The 16,696-nt window shown below is 37.6% G+C and overlaps 1 non-coding gene across 1 annotated transcript; it reads right to left on the minus strand.

Moving 5' to 3' along the window:
• Positions 1-271: 271 nt before the first annotated feature.
• Positions 272-435, minus strand: LOC115868451. Its single transcript, XR_004045602.1, has one exon. It is a non-coding gene; the product is annotated as a U1 spliceosomal RNA (small nuclear RNA).
• Positions 436-16,696: the final 16,261 nt, after the last annotated feature.

Here is a 16,696-nt window from a genome sequence, read left to right on the forward strand (position 1 = left end):
ATGCTTTCCACCACACACAAGAATAAACTGCAATATTTGCATGTAAATGCTAAGGAGAAATAAACCACGCAAATCTCGGACAAAAGCCTTTGTAGGGAAAGCATGTTAAAGCCTGTGTAGGGAAAGCCTTTGCAAGTGTGATTTCAGAATCTGGAATAATCTAAGTTTATAAATTTGCCTCTAACACGTGTGTGTCAGTGTTCATCCTGGTGACCTTTATGCTGCTGTGACGTTGGAAGCTACGTCACTGGTATTTTATTTTATTTTTTTTTAGGGGAGAGCGCGAATGCAGCCCCCCACTGCCACAAATGATGCAGTCGAGTTTCCCACATTTGGGGAGATTGCAGGGGTCAGCACATCCGGAGTGCAATGGGTGAGCCCCGCCCTGGGAAAACCACCTTCGTGATCATGGTATCTCCCCTGCCAGGTAAGTATGTCACTGGTATTTTAAATGCCAGCAGGGTCACCCAACATGTACACGTCTCAAAGGAACTTCCAGACTAAGAACAGACTCTGAAGAGGGAACCAGCTGCCTGCTTTGGAGAAAGTAGCCACGGAAAACCTTATGTGCAGCACAGACATGAATGGAAGCAGACCATTGTGGGACCTTGTCTGAGGATGGATCTGTTCAGAAAATCTCTCCAACTCTCCCTGCCAACTGCCCCTGTGAGTTTCCAAGACTAACTCTTGCAGGGAGTAGAAAGCCCCACAAATCAACTAGTAGTTTCCAACTACAGACTTTGCAGTTAAAAGCCCAACTCATACCATGACACCAAGACTCCCCTGGGGTCAGAAGGCACTGGAAATGTGAATGAGGAGGAGTCCAGACCATAGTGACCTGAATGGAGTAAAACCTGGGGGAGGGGAGCCTTCCACATATCCTTTTGCTTATGGGGCCCAACTCAAGGCGAGAAACTACAAAAAATGACTAATAATTAGAACTTGATCTTGACACATGGAGACGCACGTGTGCATAAAAGAAATGCTCTACAAGGCTTTCTAGGCTGTGGGTAGATCTCTTCAGGACAATTAGGGTAGGACTTCCTAATTGAGCACAAAACATCATTGCCAATCAGCCACCCATCAATTAGTGTACACATACTTTTCTAAAATTTGGAAATGAAATGAGTATTGGTTTACAGTAATCTTGTCTAAAATTTTAAAGCTAGTTAGAAATCATGTGTGCTAACAAGGCTAAAGTGACACAAATCATTCTTGGTCTATTTCTGTAACATGACAAAGGGGTATTTTTCAAAAACTTCCAAATAATAGCTAATGCAAATGTCATAAAGAGTTAAATATTAGTCCATATTCCTTAGTTCCAGTGATGAAAAATAATGTGCCATTATTTACCAAATCAAATTAAACAAGGCTTTTGTTACTTAGGCAAGTCCAACCCATAATGACCCTACAGAACAGAGTAGAAATACTGTATGGGTTTTGAAATGATAAGACCTTGTGAGCACAGAAACCTTCTCTTTTTCTCCCTGCTAGAGGCTGGGGGGTTTGATTCACTAGTTTGTGGTCACCAGTCCAGCATATAAACTGCTGTCCCACCATACCTCCATAACTGTTATATAACAATTAATCCTGGAATCAGATAAATCAGAAAGGAATTATTTTAAACATCCTATTAGCTCTAAAATACTTAAAATATTTGAAATATTCATACATTTATTTTATGGTAGTATGCATGCATTATTATTAAAGAAAGTACTCTTTATCAGGAACTTGACCAAATGTTGTTTCTTAAAATATTCCTAATATATTCTAGATTAGCGTATTTTCCATTTTTTGAATAAATTATTCATAAATAAATGGGAAATGCACACTGAGCAAAAGATGTCACAATATACACCAGTTTAATGGTCTAAAATGAAACTTCACTTAGAAATATGGATGGCCACAAATTATTTTTTTCTGACCATGAATCCTAATATTTGAAATCAATAGAAATATTTGTGAAAATAGCTTCTGCAATAGACAAGGCAAATAAACGAACAATGAAAAATAAATAAAAGTGAAATTTACTACGTCAATTTGTATTTAGTACAGTAAATCATTTCTATGTGTAAGTCCTTTATTATAATTTTTATAATGACAGAACTATTGGTGCAACCAGGATTATAATTAATTTGGAGCAGCACTGTGCAGAATCCATTATGCTTGACGTAAGTTAAAATTATTCTGGTCATAAAAAGGGAAAAACAAGCAATACTTATTTTATGTGTATAAACTAGAATTATATTATTACTGAAGTGGTACCTGATTTGAATTTGTATTTTATTTATATACTCTAATATAAACTGTAAATCAAGCACTGCCCCATGATTCAATTCCAATTCATAGTTACCCTGTGGAACAGAGTAGAATCGCCCCTTTGGGTTTCTGAGATAATGGAGCAGAAAACCTTCTCTGTCTCCTTGGCTGGTGAGTTTAAATGGCTGACTTTGCAGCTGGACTCACAACCCACAACTTCACCATGGCTCATTAATATTATAACTAATTTCATTCCACTTATGGTGATTATTTTTATAAAGCAATGAATGTTTTTAATTATGTAAAACATACGTAAACTTTTCCAAACCTTTTTAAATTTCAGAAATATCACAAAAATAAAATTAAATCTCATATATATGCATTGTTCAAACAAATGTAGAGTAACTATCAAAGCACTTGCTGATGAAGGCCAAGATTGCAGTCTTCAGTATGGATTACATCTCAATGTACAGAAGACCAGAATCCGGACAACTGGACCCAAAGATAACAATACGATAAATGGAGAAAAGGCTGAAGTGGTCAAGTAGTTTGTCTGGCTTGGATCTAAAATCAATTCTGGAGTAGCAGTCAAGAAATAAACAGATGCTTTGCATTAGATAAATCTGCTGACTGAGACCTCTATTTTTTTCAAATTATTAATCATTTTATTGAGAACTCTTAGAGATATAACATTTCACAGTTCAATCGCATCAAGCAGTATTATACAATTGCTACAACAATCAGTTTCAAAACATGTTCTCTCTTCTGAACTCCTTGATATCAGCACACCTTCCTCCTCCACCCTTTCTCCCCCTCCCCCCCAACCCAGGAACCCATATTTATGTATTTTTCCCTATAATAGGGTGGGGTTTTTTTGCCATATTTGACACAATCCAATATATCCATTCCATACAATTCTGTTGTTTGATCCCATTGAGTGGGGTTATACAGTCATCAATACTATCAGTTCCTTATTCCCCTCTCCCCACCTGTCTGTTCCCATACTCTCAGGAAACCATTACTCCTGTAACTGTTTTGGAAGGGCCACAAGGAAGGGATGATAAAGCCAGGGTGCGGTATAGCACTGATGAACCATGTAATTATCTTCTAGTTCTTTCATATTTCCTCCCCCTGCTTTTATAGTAGTTTTTGTTTTACCTCATGAACCATGTTAGATTTACATATGCTCACTTGTATATTTAAGATTGTTTGGTATATGAAAGCCAAGACAGATTACCCTGCAGAAACAGTGACAAAAGTAATGAACAAGGCCTTGGAGTCTGACCCAACGCACGATATTCTTAACCGTCTCCTATGCATGAGAAAGTTGAATAAGAATAAGGAAAACTGAAAACTGAAGAAGAATCACTGTGCTTCAATTGTGGTGTTGGCAAAGAATATCGAAAGTACCGTGGACTGCTAAAAGGACTCACAGACCTGTCTTGGAAGGAATTCAGCCTGTGCTCCTTAGAGGCAGGGATGGCAAGGCTTATTCTTATATACTTTGGGCATGCGTCAGGAGAGACCAGTCCCTGGAGAAGCACATCATCCTTGCTAAAGTAGAGGGCCAATGAATGAGAGGAAGGCCCTCAATGAAGTGGATTGACACAGGACCAATTGTGAGGCAGGTGCAGGACTGCGGTGTTTTACTCTGCTGTACATAAGGTGGCTTAGGGTCAGAATTGACGGGGTAGCACCAAATGATAACAACTATTAACCTGTTCTTATAGCTGGCAGTCTGTTGAAATGCAGTTTTAGTTAAAATATTTAAAAGATATAGTGTTTTCACAATTATAAATTATTTTTTTTACTTCTTAAAGTACTCAAAATGTTCCTGAAAAAAATTCAATTACCTTTCTTTTTTTTCCCAATTACCTTTCAACCTCATTTGTTTCCAAAAACGTGTGGAAACTTTCATATATTTCATATTCCAAGGTAACATAATTAGTAACTTCAAATAAGTCACTCTAGTACTATTATTTTAATTTTGTATTTATTATAATTTGTTTTATAATTATTTCATGTTTCTTATAGATAATTAGACATGGATTACAAACTACAAGAAAAGTAGCATAAAATAATGTGAACTTTAATTCTGCTAGCAGTTACATATGTTTTAGTTTCTCATGAAAATATACAAATCCCAATACATATTCATGTACATAAATAATACAAATTGTTCATCAATATATGTTATTCTTATGTAAAGTCATTGCAATTTGACGATACGTATGCACATTCTCATGGTATAAGAAAAGCATTGAAAAAAAAAGAAAAAGAAAAGCATTGTGTATTACGTGCTAAAACTTTTTATCTACTCTACAATTTAACAAAGACATCCTAGTGGCAGAGTAGGTTACATGTTGAGTTCTAAGATCAACATCAGTGGTTCAAACCCACCCACCCCTCAGAGAAAGAAAGATGAGGCAATCACAACCTGTAAAACTTTAGTCTTGGAAACCGGAAGAGGGAGTTCTACTTTGGTCTCTAGCATCACTATGAGTAGACACTGAGTTAACAGCAGTGAGTTTGGGTTTTGATATAAATTTTAAAATAACATTTATTCAATATTTCCATTAGAAAGCTAAGTGGTAAAAAATGTGCTATTTTTATGCATCAGGTTTCTAAAACAACACCATTTCCAACTTGTTGCTGATGTTATTATATGCCAACTGAACAAAATATTGTCAGCTCCTATGCCTTCCACACAATTGCTATGTTTGAATCCACTATTGCAGCCATTCTATCCGTCCACCTCCATGTGCTGATCCAGCTTATTGAGGCTTTTCCACCTTTGCAATGACTTTGCACTGTACCAAGCATAACATCCTTCTCAGACATCTGTCCCCGCTGCTGACATATGCAAAGGACATGAAATCAAGTCTCACTGTTCCTGCTTCTAAGAAGCAATGTAGTTGCACATCTTCTAAGACACATTTGTTCCTTTTCCTAGCAGTGGGTATATTGGTTACTCACTGGGCTGGTGAACCTGAACCACAAGGTCAGCAGTTCAAAACTACCACTTCCTTTGTGGGATAAAGATGAGGCTTTCTACTCCCATAAAGAGTTCGTCTCAAACTTATAGGAGTAATTGGACTCTGTCCTACAGGCTCACCAGGAGTGACCACTTGAAGACTGTGCGTTTAGTTTACAGTATAGTCTCTACTCATGGACAATGTTGTTAGGTGACAATGAGTCTGTTTCATCTCAGGGTAACTTCATGTACACACACCCCCCCCCAAAAAAAAGAAAGCAATATCTCCAGGTCCTGGATCATCCTCACAATCATTGTTCTGTTGAGCCCACTGTGTCAAGCAGTCTCACTTCTCCTTTTCACTGCCCTTTTATTTCAGCAAGCATGATGTCCTTTCCAGGGACTGGCCTCTCCTGATCACATGTCCAGCGTACATGATCTCACCATCTTGGCTTCTCTGGTTATACTTCTTCCAAAGGAGATTTGTTTGTTCCCTTGGCAGTCCGTGGTACTTTTAATATCCTACACCAGCACCATAATCAATATGTATTGATTCTATTTTGTTCTTGTTTATTCAATGTCCAAATTTCACATTCATATGTGGAGACTGAAAATACCATAGTTTGGGTCAGGTGCACCTAATTCCTTAAAGCGACATCCTTTCTCTACAACACTTTTAAGAAATTTTGTGCAGCAGATTTATCCAATGCAAATATCATTTGATTTTTGTTCGTGTAAAACAAGCTTATCTGACACAAAAAAATTAAAGTAAATTTCACTTTTACTTTTCCTCCTTTTAACCGACCCAGACCAATGTTTGAATCTGGTAGGTGGGGAAACTGGGGTGTGTGTGTGTGAAGGCTGTGATTCTTCTTTTATATTTTTATTATTTGTCCCTCTTTTGTGGAGAATAACACAATATACAAATAGCACTATATATGTGTATAGTATATACAGTATATGTACATATACTGTATGTACTATGTATAGCATATATGTGTAGTATATATAGTATACATGCTATAGAGTATACATCTATAACACTACATATATATAGATATACACTATATATAGTTGCATAGACATCACATCACAGAGTGATAGTATCCAAGCAAACTCCCTTCATCCTCCCCGTTACCATAGGTGGCTCTTTCTTCTTTTTTTTCACACCAACCTTCCTTCCTTCTCTCCATTTCCATATCCCTCCTATTCCCCTCTACTGTCCTCCACCTGCATCCTCAAAGTATCATATATATATATATATATATCTAAGCAATTCAATGGATAAAATAAATTACAAGGACATTTAGAAAAGGTTTTGAGCTGTGTTCTCTCGCCCTTCACCTTCTGCTGGAGCTGGTCCTGTGTATGTCGTCTCCTGTCAGGTCACCTGCCAATGGCAGGAGCTATCAGCAGAATGCTGATGATGGATTCCTTTGGCCAATTTTGGATGAATTTACCTCTGCATCCACTACCCTATGGCTCTCCCCACACTTCCACACCTCAGCTCCACACTGCATTGTCATGTTGCTTCCTCTTCATCAGTGTACGCAGCTACAAGAGTAAGGAGAAACCTGATTTGAAGGGCCTTGGCTTACCTACTTCTACAATTATATAAGCCATTTCTTGATATGAATCTCTTTCTATATGAAAACACATTGAAGAGTGATTGGTTTTGCTTCTCTAGAGAACCTAACTAATATGTACAGTTATAGTAAATAAGATAGTATGGTATTGATATGATTGAAAAACTTTTCAAATTTTAAAACAAAGTTTCTGTAGTCAAGTTATTTCTGACAAAAATAGAAAGGCAAATGATTGGAGAAAGTATAGACAATTCCACAAATTCTGTTAGAAAAATAAAGCTATACCTCAAACCAAAACCCTTTCAGTCATTCATTCAAAATGAATCCTAGGCCTAAATGAACTAAGTTTGGGGAGGCAATGTCAGTGACAATCTAAGTAGCATTAGATTTTTGGATGATAGAGTCCCAAAATATGACCAGGAAAGGAAAAAAAATAGACAAATTAGATTTTATTAAAATTAAAAACATCTGCTCAGTGACACACACTATTGAGGTAACAAATAGATCAGCCAAAACCAGAAAATATTTTTAAAACACATACATGGCAAAATACTTGTATCCAAAATGTACAAAGGACAATTAAAACTCATCATATAGAAATGAACGATTTCACCAAAAATGACTTACAGATGGCAAATGAGCATAGACAATGATATCCCCCTAATCCTGCCCTCAGGTTAAAGACCAAACCACTGCCATCTTCTTTACCTCGACGCACAGTGACCCTGTATTCGGAGGCTGTAAATCTCTCTAACCTCAACTCCCTCTCTCTGACCGTGGCTGCCTGGTATGTTTCAGCAGCAAACCTTGTAGTGAGCAATCCAGCATTTACACGACAGGGCCGTAAAAATAGCAACCCTAAAAATGATCTCCACATGGGGAAAAGCTGAGAAACCGTCACAGCCCAGAGGGACCCAGAGACTTGAGGAGTAAATGTGCCATGGTGTTGGGAATCGATTTCCTAAGCAGAAAAAGCAAACGTGAAGGAAGTCTGAATGCAGGATAGACTTCCGTTATCAGTTTTAGTAAGTTAGCATAGAGAAAGAACTCCGTCTTGTAAACTGCTTTAACGCCTGCTATCAGCTAGCTTCCTTCTCCCTCCCTGCTCTCCTGACAGGCCTTGACTCTCTGGAGATGTCTCTGGACTCTGCCTGCCCAATTAGCAAGACATGTAAACGACCCTGTCAGACCTTGACTTATTGTCCCGCCCCACCCCCCATCCCCACCCCCAGCTCCCCTCTACCCTGCCAGTTTGATTAAGAATGTAACTGCTTGAATATCTTTCCCCTTAAGTCAGCCCACTAGGAAATATGAAATTCTGAATTTTCTTTGTACAGGATCAAGAGGTTTTCCAGGCGCTAGCCTACTTTTGATCCAGCTGTTTAATAAAAGCTTTAATAATTAATAAAGTGGCGTGTTTGATCTCACCTGGTACAACACAATAATGTATCAATTTCATTGTATGCTTTCAAGTACCCTCCAAATCACCCTCTGTACAACAGAACAAAATACTGCTCGGTACTGAATCATCCTTATAGTCGGCAGCATGCTCCAAAGGCTCCCTCTCACTTGCCGACCCTCTACTTCACCAACCAGAATATTCTCTCTCAGTACTCCGGTGATGTCTACAAAGCAAAGGGATCGTTCAGTGTCTGTTGTTCTCTATAAAGTTTGGAGTGGTTCATTTCCAGAAGTAGATGGCAAGTATTTCTTCTTAGTCTTTGGCTTAATCTGATGCTCTGCTGAAATCTGGCTACATGAGAGTCTGCTAATAAGGAAAATGTTGACATGATAACATCCAGAACCATAGCAAGACATGATCCAAACTGACAGGTCAGCAATATCAATAGTGAACCATTATTTGCAATAAATTTCTCTAAGATATTAATAATGGAGAAAAGTGTGGGGGGTATGGGGGGTATTTGAGAATACTCTGTATTATGTTGGCAATGTTTTCTCTCACTCAAAAATTATTCAACACTAAGTTTATTTTTTTAAAGGACTCCTGGTAGTGTAGTAGGGTACTTGCTGGGCAGCTAATCACAGGTCAGAAGTTCAAAACCACTAGCCACTCTGTGGGGGAAAGATGAGGCTTTTTCCTCCAAAGCAGAGTTACAGTTTTGGAAACCAACTGGGGCAGTCCTGTATGGTAACTCTGAGTTTGAAGTCACTCTATGGCACAGAAGATGTATTCTGCCACATTGATACATACATATAATATGACATATAACATTGGGACTGAATATAATGAATCTCGATTCAAACAGGTCAGCACGTTTGACTGTGGCTTTCCAATCTCCTTAGATAGTAGTCATTGTTGTTGCTGTTCAGGAATTCCCAGGAGGTCCTGACACATGGGGACCTTATTCACAGCAGAAGAATGCATTGCCCAGTCTGCACCATCTTCACAACTGTTCTTCCTGAGCCATTGTAGCAACCACTGGGTCAATCTGTCTCATGCAGGATCTTCCCCTTCTCACTGAGCTTTACTTTCTGAAACACGACGTCATTTTCTAGGGAGGTCTGGTGAACTAGTGGCTTGCATGGTTAGCTACTAACTGCAAGATGGGCAGTTTGAAACCACCAGAGCGTCTACAGAAGATGAAGTGTCTGTTCTTGTAAACACTGACCACCTTGGAAGCCCACGGAGGGCCATTGTACTCTGCTCCATGGGCTTGCTAGGAGTCAACCTTGACTCAGCGGCAGTGAATTTGTGTTTTTCATTTTTTGTTGTTGTTTTGGGTTTAGTCTCTTCTGATGACACGTCCAAAGTATGTGAGGTGAGGTTTCACCATCTTTGCTTCCAAGAAGCATGCTGGCTAACCGTCTTCCCAGACAGATCTGTTTGTTATTCTGCCAATCTGTGGTGCGGTCAACGTTCTTCACCAGCAGTATTTTCAAATGCAATACTTTCCCCATTCTTCCTTGTTCATTTTGCAACTTCCACAGTTATATAAGGGGATTGAAGGTAGCAAACCTTGGCACGGGGCATTTTTGTCCTCAACACTTGCTCTTCAACATGTTATAGAGGTCTTGTGTAGCAGATTTGCCAATGCAATATATCCTTTGATTTCTTTATTGCTCTTTCCATAAGCATTGATTATGAATTCAAGCAAAATGAAGTACTTGAAAACGTCAACCTTTTCTCAGGTGATCTATTGATCCAGTTTGAGGATTTGTGTTTCCTTTAAATCAAGTTACAATCCATACTGATGGCTACAGTCCACGTTCATCAAAAAAGGCTTCAAGCCCTCCTCACCTTAGCAAGCAATTGCAGGTTATTAGTAAACCTTCTTCCAAATCTGCATCAGTGTTCGCTTTCTCAGAGCCCACTTTCAGCACATACATTGAGCAAATAGGAAGAAAGATTAAAACCCTAACACACACCTTTCCTTATATTGTGAATCCATCCAGCATTCAGTTGTTCTGTATGAAAAACTGCCTCTCTGTCTGTGTACATGATCCACATGAGCACAATGAAGTGTTCTGGAATTCTCACTCTTAATATTCTACACAGTTTGTTATTACTGACAGATTAAATGCCTTTCCATATTCAATAAAACACACATAAAAATGTGTCTGGTTTTCTCTGTTTTTCACCATGATCTATCTGCCATAAGCAATTATATCACCCCATCACATCCTGTTCTTGAATTTCAAGCAGCTCCCTGTAGATATGCTATTGACATGTTGTTGAACTGTTTTCAGCAAAATGTAGCTTGTGTGAATGTGATATTAATTACTTTTGATAATTTGCAGATTCTGTTGCATTAACTTTGGGAGAATTGGTACAATTATGGATCTCTTTCAGTCAATTTTTCAGGTAGTTTTCTTCCAAATGTCTTGGCCTAGGTGAGTAAGGGCTTCCAGTACTTCTTCAGCTTGTTGAAGCAGTGTGATTGGTATTCCATCAATTCCTGGATCCTAAGTTGTCCACTTTTACCTTCAGTGGGATTCGGAATTCTTCATTCGATACCATTAGTTCTTGAGCATATGATATGTCTTGAAATGATTGTATGTTATTTTGTTTACTTTGGAACTGTAATTATATATTTCTCCCATCAACTTTTAGTGCTTACTGTATCATTCAATATATTGTCCAGAGATTCCTTCAATATTGTGACCCAAGGCTTGAATTTTTCCCCCATTATTTCAGCTTGATGCATGCTGAATATCCTCTTTGTATTTCTAACTGCAGTTCAGTACAAAAGAAACCCTCAATAAGATGGATTGTTAAAATAGTTGCAACAATGTTCTGAAATATAGTAAAGATGGTGAAAATGATCCAGGCCTTCGTGGTGTTTTTTGTACATATGGATGTTAAAATCAGCCTTTTGGTGGGGGGGGGGGGATTTACTTAATAGTAAGCATTTGGCTTTGACTTAGAAAATTAAATGTTGTTTATGTTAGACTATCAATGCATTTTACGATGTTTCCACAGATTTATTAGGAAAAGTAAAATTTTGATTATTTGGCTGGTTTCTCACCATCAGCAGTAAGGAGGAATATTACTCAATTTTACCACAGAGCCTTATTCTCTCTGGTTCCTTTCTCTATTAAATTGTATTTTAATAAATAAAATATTTTGAATCAGTTATTTTCTATACTCAGTTATAAAAATAAAGATGTTCTGGCATATGAGAAAAGTTATAGGAAATGAAATTTATGGAATGATTTATGGAAATATAAGAAATTACATCATTAACCCACATTTACTGAGTAGGTAAGACACACAGAACTCTGTGTTAGAAAGGCATAGAGATAAATTTTCTGGGATTACATTTTCAATCTTCTGGGTAATACAGGTAGACTGGGTTTTAGGGTTGAATTATTCCCTTTTTACCTTTCCCTTTAAATTTGCCCTATTACCAAAAATCCTGTCCTGTTTTATTTCATTTCGTGTGAGCCATTGAAAACTCTACAGACAGAGTTGGAAGCACATGGCTCGTCGTGCTTTGCTATCAACTCATCTCCAAGTGGCTTCCATTGCTCTTTGCCTATCTTTTTGGCTGTGCTGCCCTTTCACAACCTGCAAATACAATTTGAAATATATATGATAATTAATCATTTGAAGTGTATGTTGTAGTACAGAATACTCCATCATCTAATATTTCGTTCCCTCAGTATGTTATTCAGGTGAACTCCCTATAGAATACTGGACTTTGGAAATCATCAACTTTTACTGAAAAGACAGTTCAAATTACTTGGTTTCTATCCCCCACTCCCAACCCCCACACTTCTATCCTTTTCTAAAAATATTCCACCTTCAGGGAGAGCAACGTGTTGCTGAAGTATCTTGCCAGCAAAATGAGGTCTTCCTTCCAATTTAAACTACCTGTCTGTTATTTGCTCATGTCAAGTTCTGGCTTTGAACAGGCTGCGACTCATTGTCCTTTCACGGTACTTTAAGTACGCTTTTACTTTATGCAAAACCTCTTTTCCACTTCTCAATTCTCTCTCTATGGATTTTCCATTTTAATTAGACTAGTGACTTACTCCCGCAAGAGAATATCTCACATCTTTAAATCCTGTAGGGTTTTTCAACCACTCTTTTAAATGTGACTTTTTAACTAAGAAGGTTTTTAGAATCTTGTCTGCTTAAAAGCAAAGATAAGGCACTTTTAATACTTAAGATTCCCTACTAATTCACATTGTGTCTCAGGCAAGCTATTTCTTACTAGCATAGTCACATCGTCATTGATCTCAGCATTTTTCTCCCCCAGCCTCCAATTTGCAACTTAATATTCTCTCTTGTTTGGAAGGATGAAATGCCTAAATGATTCAAAGAACATTTCAAGAAGTAGTTGGACATTCAATTTGCTGAAAAATTCATTAGATATACTCCATAGATCATAAGTTCAAAATTAAAAAAAAATTAAAATATAGTCTGACGGTAAAGTAAGTGGCAGGAAAAAAATTATGATTAGGCCAACTCATAGCTTAAAGCAAACTCTAGAGAGCACTGTTAGTCTATTTGTCATAAACTTTGTCAACAATGAGTTTATTGTTACCTAACGTCATATGTCAACGGAGAATGCGGCTCTCCAAAACACTAAGGGCACGCGCTGATGTGACTGACTGTCTCTGTCTTCAAAATAATGTCGTACAACTGCCAATGCTTTCAAATATCATAATGGTGAATCATTAAGTACTGTCAAATCAAAAACTCTCTGCCACCGAGGAAATGGCAACTCATAGCGACCTTATAGGACAGGGTAGAACTGCCTCCTTGGAGACTCTAAGACAGTGCTTATGGGAGTAGAAAACACCGTCTTTCTTCTCTGAGAGAGGCTGGTGGTTTCGAATAGCCGGATTTTGGGGGAAAGTTCTTTGGGCTTAGCCTGGCCAATGCGTAAGCAGTAGGCTACAAGGAATCCTAATGAGTACTGCCAAGGAAGTGTCTATTAGCTCCAGTCTTGCCATGGAGGTGTCATTTGTTTCTTCATAATGAGAAGTTCATTAGTGGAGTGGCCAATTAATTTGTGCCCAGGGGCAATATCAGATTTATCTAATTTTAGTTCCTCCTCCTGTCATCAATGAGTGTGTCCAGCATGCTATGGGAAAATGAATCACATAGCTATATTCTCTTGAGCTTCAGATGGGAGTTCACTCAGGGAAGAACTTTAACATTTAGAGAAAGATGACTACCCTGAATGTGTGCATAGACCAGTGGAGAGATTTTGTCAAAAATAAAAACTTCCAGTAATATAAAGGTACACTGGTTGGACTCACTGCTCAGTACTCTGTGGGGTGTCATCCAGCGTGGACATTGTGCTGAAGGAAGAGAAGCGGGAGCCAAAAGAAAAGATAATGGTAGGGTCTTTCTTGTTAGCATCTTCCAGACTAGAAAACAAAATTGCTCTCTGGAACTACCTCAGCCAATGGGACTCCATGCTATAGACCAGCTATTTTGGCTTAGTTTTACAATTTACATGAATATCTTTTGTTTCTGTTTCTTAGATGGAAGCATCCTTTTCCTATTTAATTTTCTATTTCCACCTCACCATAACAGTAAATGAATGTGTTATTAACGTCTCTGAGTTAATCACTGTGAATAAGTGAATTTCCATTGAACTGATTTTTGGAAGAAGAAAGAGATTTTACAAAGTTGAGAACTATATATTTATTCTAGAAATAGTGAAAGAATGGAAAAGATTTGGAAGTGATATTTTATGTGCCTATTTATGTCTCGGCTTTTTTGTTTGTTCATTTTAGCCAAAATAAGGGTATACTAACTTATCCCTCCCCAAGAAAAAAACAAAACACCTGTTATTAGATATAGAAAAACCTGGGAGACTAGAATAGAGCTTAAAAAAAAAAGTAATTGGCTGAGAGCATTTCAAGACACTTTATGCATTATGGAAATAATAATGATAATTTCAGACTCAGTGTGGGAACATAAAACTGACAAATAAACAAAAACCCCAGGATTAAAAAATAAATCTTAACAAAAGTTTTTAAAAAGTGGAGTTTTATTTGGTGATATATTTTCTTCTATAACTTACACATATGAAATTATGTGCCAACTGACATCAGATATATAGTTTCAGAATTCTTAATATACATCTTTGAGGATGCGTATAAGCAGTAAGGACTTGATTTGTCCTCTTTATTTGGCTCAGATATGAGTACAAATATTATAACATGTTTATAAATTATTATGAGGAATAAACTTAATAATTTAAATGTAGATAATTAATTGCCAATTTATATAAGTTAATGGGTAATTGATAATTTATTAAAAGTATGTGGACAGCTATGATTAGTCTACTTTCCTAATAAGAAAACATTGTTTATTATAGTAAATGTGGTTTGGGGCAATTATAAGCAATTGTATCCATCGGTGATTTTTGTTGAAATTGCCACAAATTACTTTTTCTATATTTTTATAGAAACAAAACCTGAGCTGGACAATCACCTTGACATGGGTAGAGATCTTATTTGATGGTATACCATTGGCAAGACAGACACATCATATAAGCAGCAGACCTCTGCTAACCAACCCAGTGTTCACATATATAACAAATCAACTGTCCTTTTAGCCTTTCCAGTATGGAACAGTCAGTATTTTAATACTGCATCGATCTCCTTGTCTCTGGGTGAGTAAGTGGCTAAAGTGATTTGCTGCCATCCACAAAGTTATACCTTTGAGTCCAAACTTGTAGAAAGTTTGATCTCAAAATTTGTAGAAAAGTGTAGGAAAATTACTTTAAAACAACAACATCAAATCTACTTCATGTTGAAGGCATCATTGTCATTTTATGTTAGAGAACATTATCCATCATCCCCCTGTAGCATAATTCCACTGCCATCAAATCAATGATGACTCATAGCAACCCTATCGGGCAGGGTAGAACATCCTCTGTGAGTCTCAGACTACAAATTTTCACAGATGTAGAAAGCCTCACCCATCCCCCATGGAACTGGAATGTGGTTTGGAACTGCTGACCTTGCAGTTAGCAGCTAAATGTGCATTTATCATGCCATTCATTTATCCAGTGATATATAATTCCAAAAGAAATTTATAGGTAACTGAATTATTGACTTTTATAGAATGAACTTTTAACTGACTCTAAATAGACACTATTTACACAGACAATGAGGGTTGTGATAGGGCATATCATTTCAAATATTCATTCACAACAGCAGAGGCATGAATAGCAGATTAATACATGCCATAATGAAGCAATGGGGGCATTCAATAGTAAGCATATTGTAGTTCCAGGGAACACTCATTGGGCACCCTCAAGACCAGAGATTCAAACCAAAGTCCAATATCCACCAATTCTATACCCTTGGGCTAGTAGTAAGTCATCGGCTTCATCTCACACTGGGGAGTTGAGTTTCATGCTTAAGTCCAATGGCTAAAGTTGGGTTTGAGGTAAACCCCAGTTCACTTAGTGGGGTTTCCAGATTGAGTCCATCTGGTGTGGCTATGAAGGATATTTGGGGCCTCTAAAGCACAGATTTTACAGTCCCAGCACAGAGCACATGCACTGGGTCACTAAGGGCCACAAAGAAACTGGGTCAAAGGTGTCCCATTAGGAAGCTAGTATTAGGCATATTCTCCTCCCGAGTTCCACATCTATAGATACATGAATGGATTGGGGGCTTGCACATCATGCCAGCCCCCATCTGAGAACAATTGATAATTGGCCTGATGACGAGATTACTGAAGATATGGGTGATATAGCAAAGTGTGGGGAAGCAACTAGATGGCACCTGGCTATCAGAAAAATTCTCTCTGGGGTTTTAAAGGCTTGTTTTCAGACAAGCAGCCATTTAGTAAGCAGTGAAGCATAAACTAAATCTGCCTGGAAGAAGCCCAGTAACCCGTGTGATTCAAGGATTGTGAATAATATAATCAAAATCTAAAGGAGGGAATAGTATCAGAACTTAAATTGCCAACTTCTGGCTGGTAGAAGTTTCTGGATAATAGTCGAAGCCAAAAACTAGTTTGTATTTTGCTTCTAATGAATTCCCTTCTATCATAGTTGAAGGATTAGAATATTACTGTTCTCATAGAGCATTGCAAAGTCAATTGTAGAAGACATGACTAGGTAAACATAGAATAGCTTGTTATTTGATTTCCCTTTTGACACATTTTAAAGCTGTTAATTTTTCAAAATAATGGAGGGGAAATCACGTGGATTAAGCCCCTGGTGAATTCCCCTGACCATAGACAAAGGATGTGAACAGTGTTACTATCATACAGAATGCACTGGAAAGTGGATAATTGCAGTGCAGTTAAAATTAAGTACCCTATCATTTGATCTCCCTATGACCCATTTAAGTTTGGTCTAGTTTTGATATTTGCTGATTTCTTTTCAACTGAGGTTTTATCTTAGTTTTTATTTTATTTATTTATTTGCTTGAT

This window comes from Echinops telfairi, unplaced genomic scaffold, assembly GCF_000313985.2.
Source record: "Echinops telfairi isolate 266 unplaced genomic scaffold, ASM31398v2 ScPeMD7_10;HRSCAF=50, whole genome shotgun sequence".
NCBI lineage: Eukaryota > Metazoa > Chordata > Mammalia > Afrosoricida > Tenrecidae > Echinops > Echinops telfairi.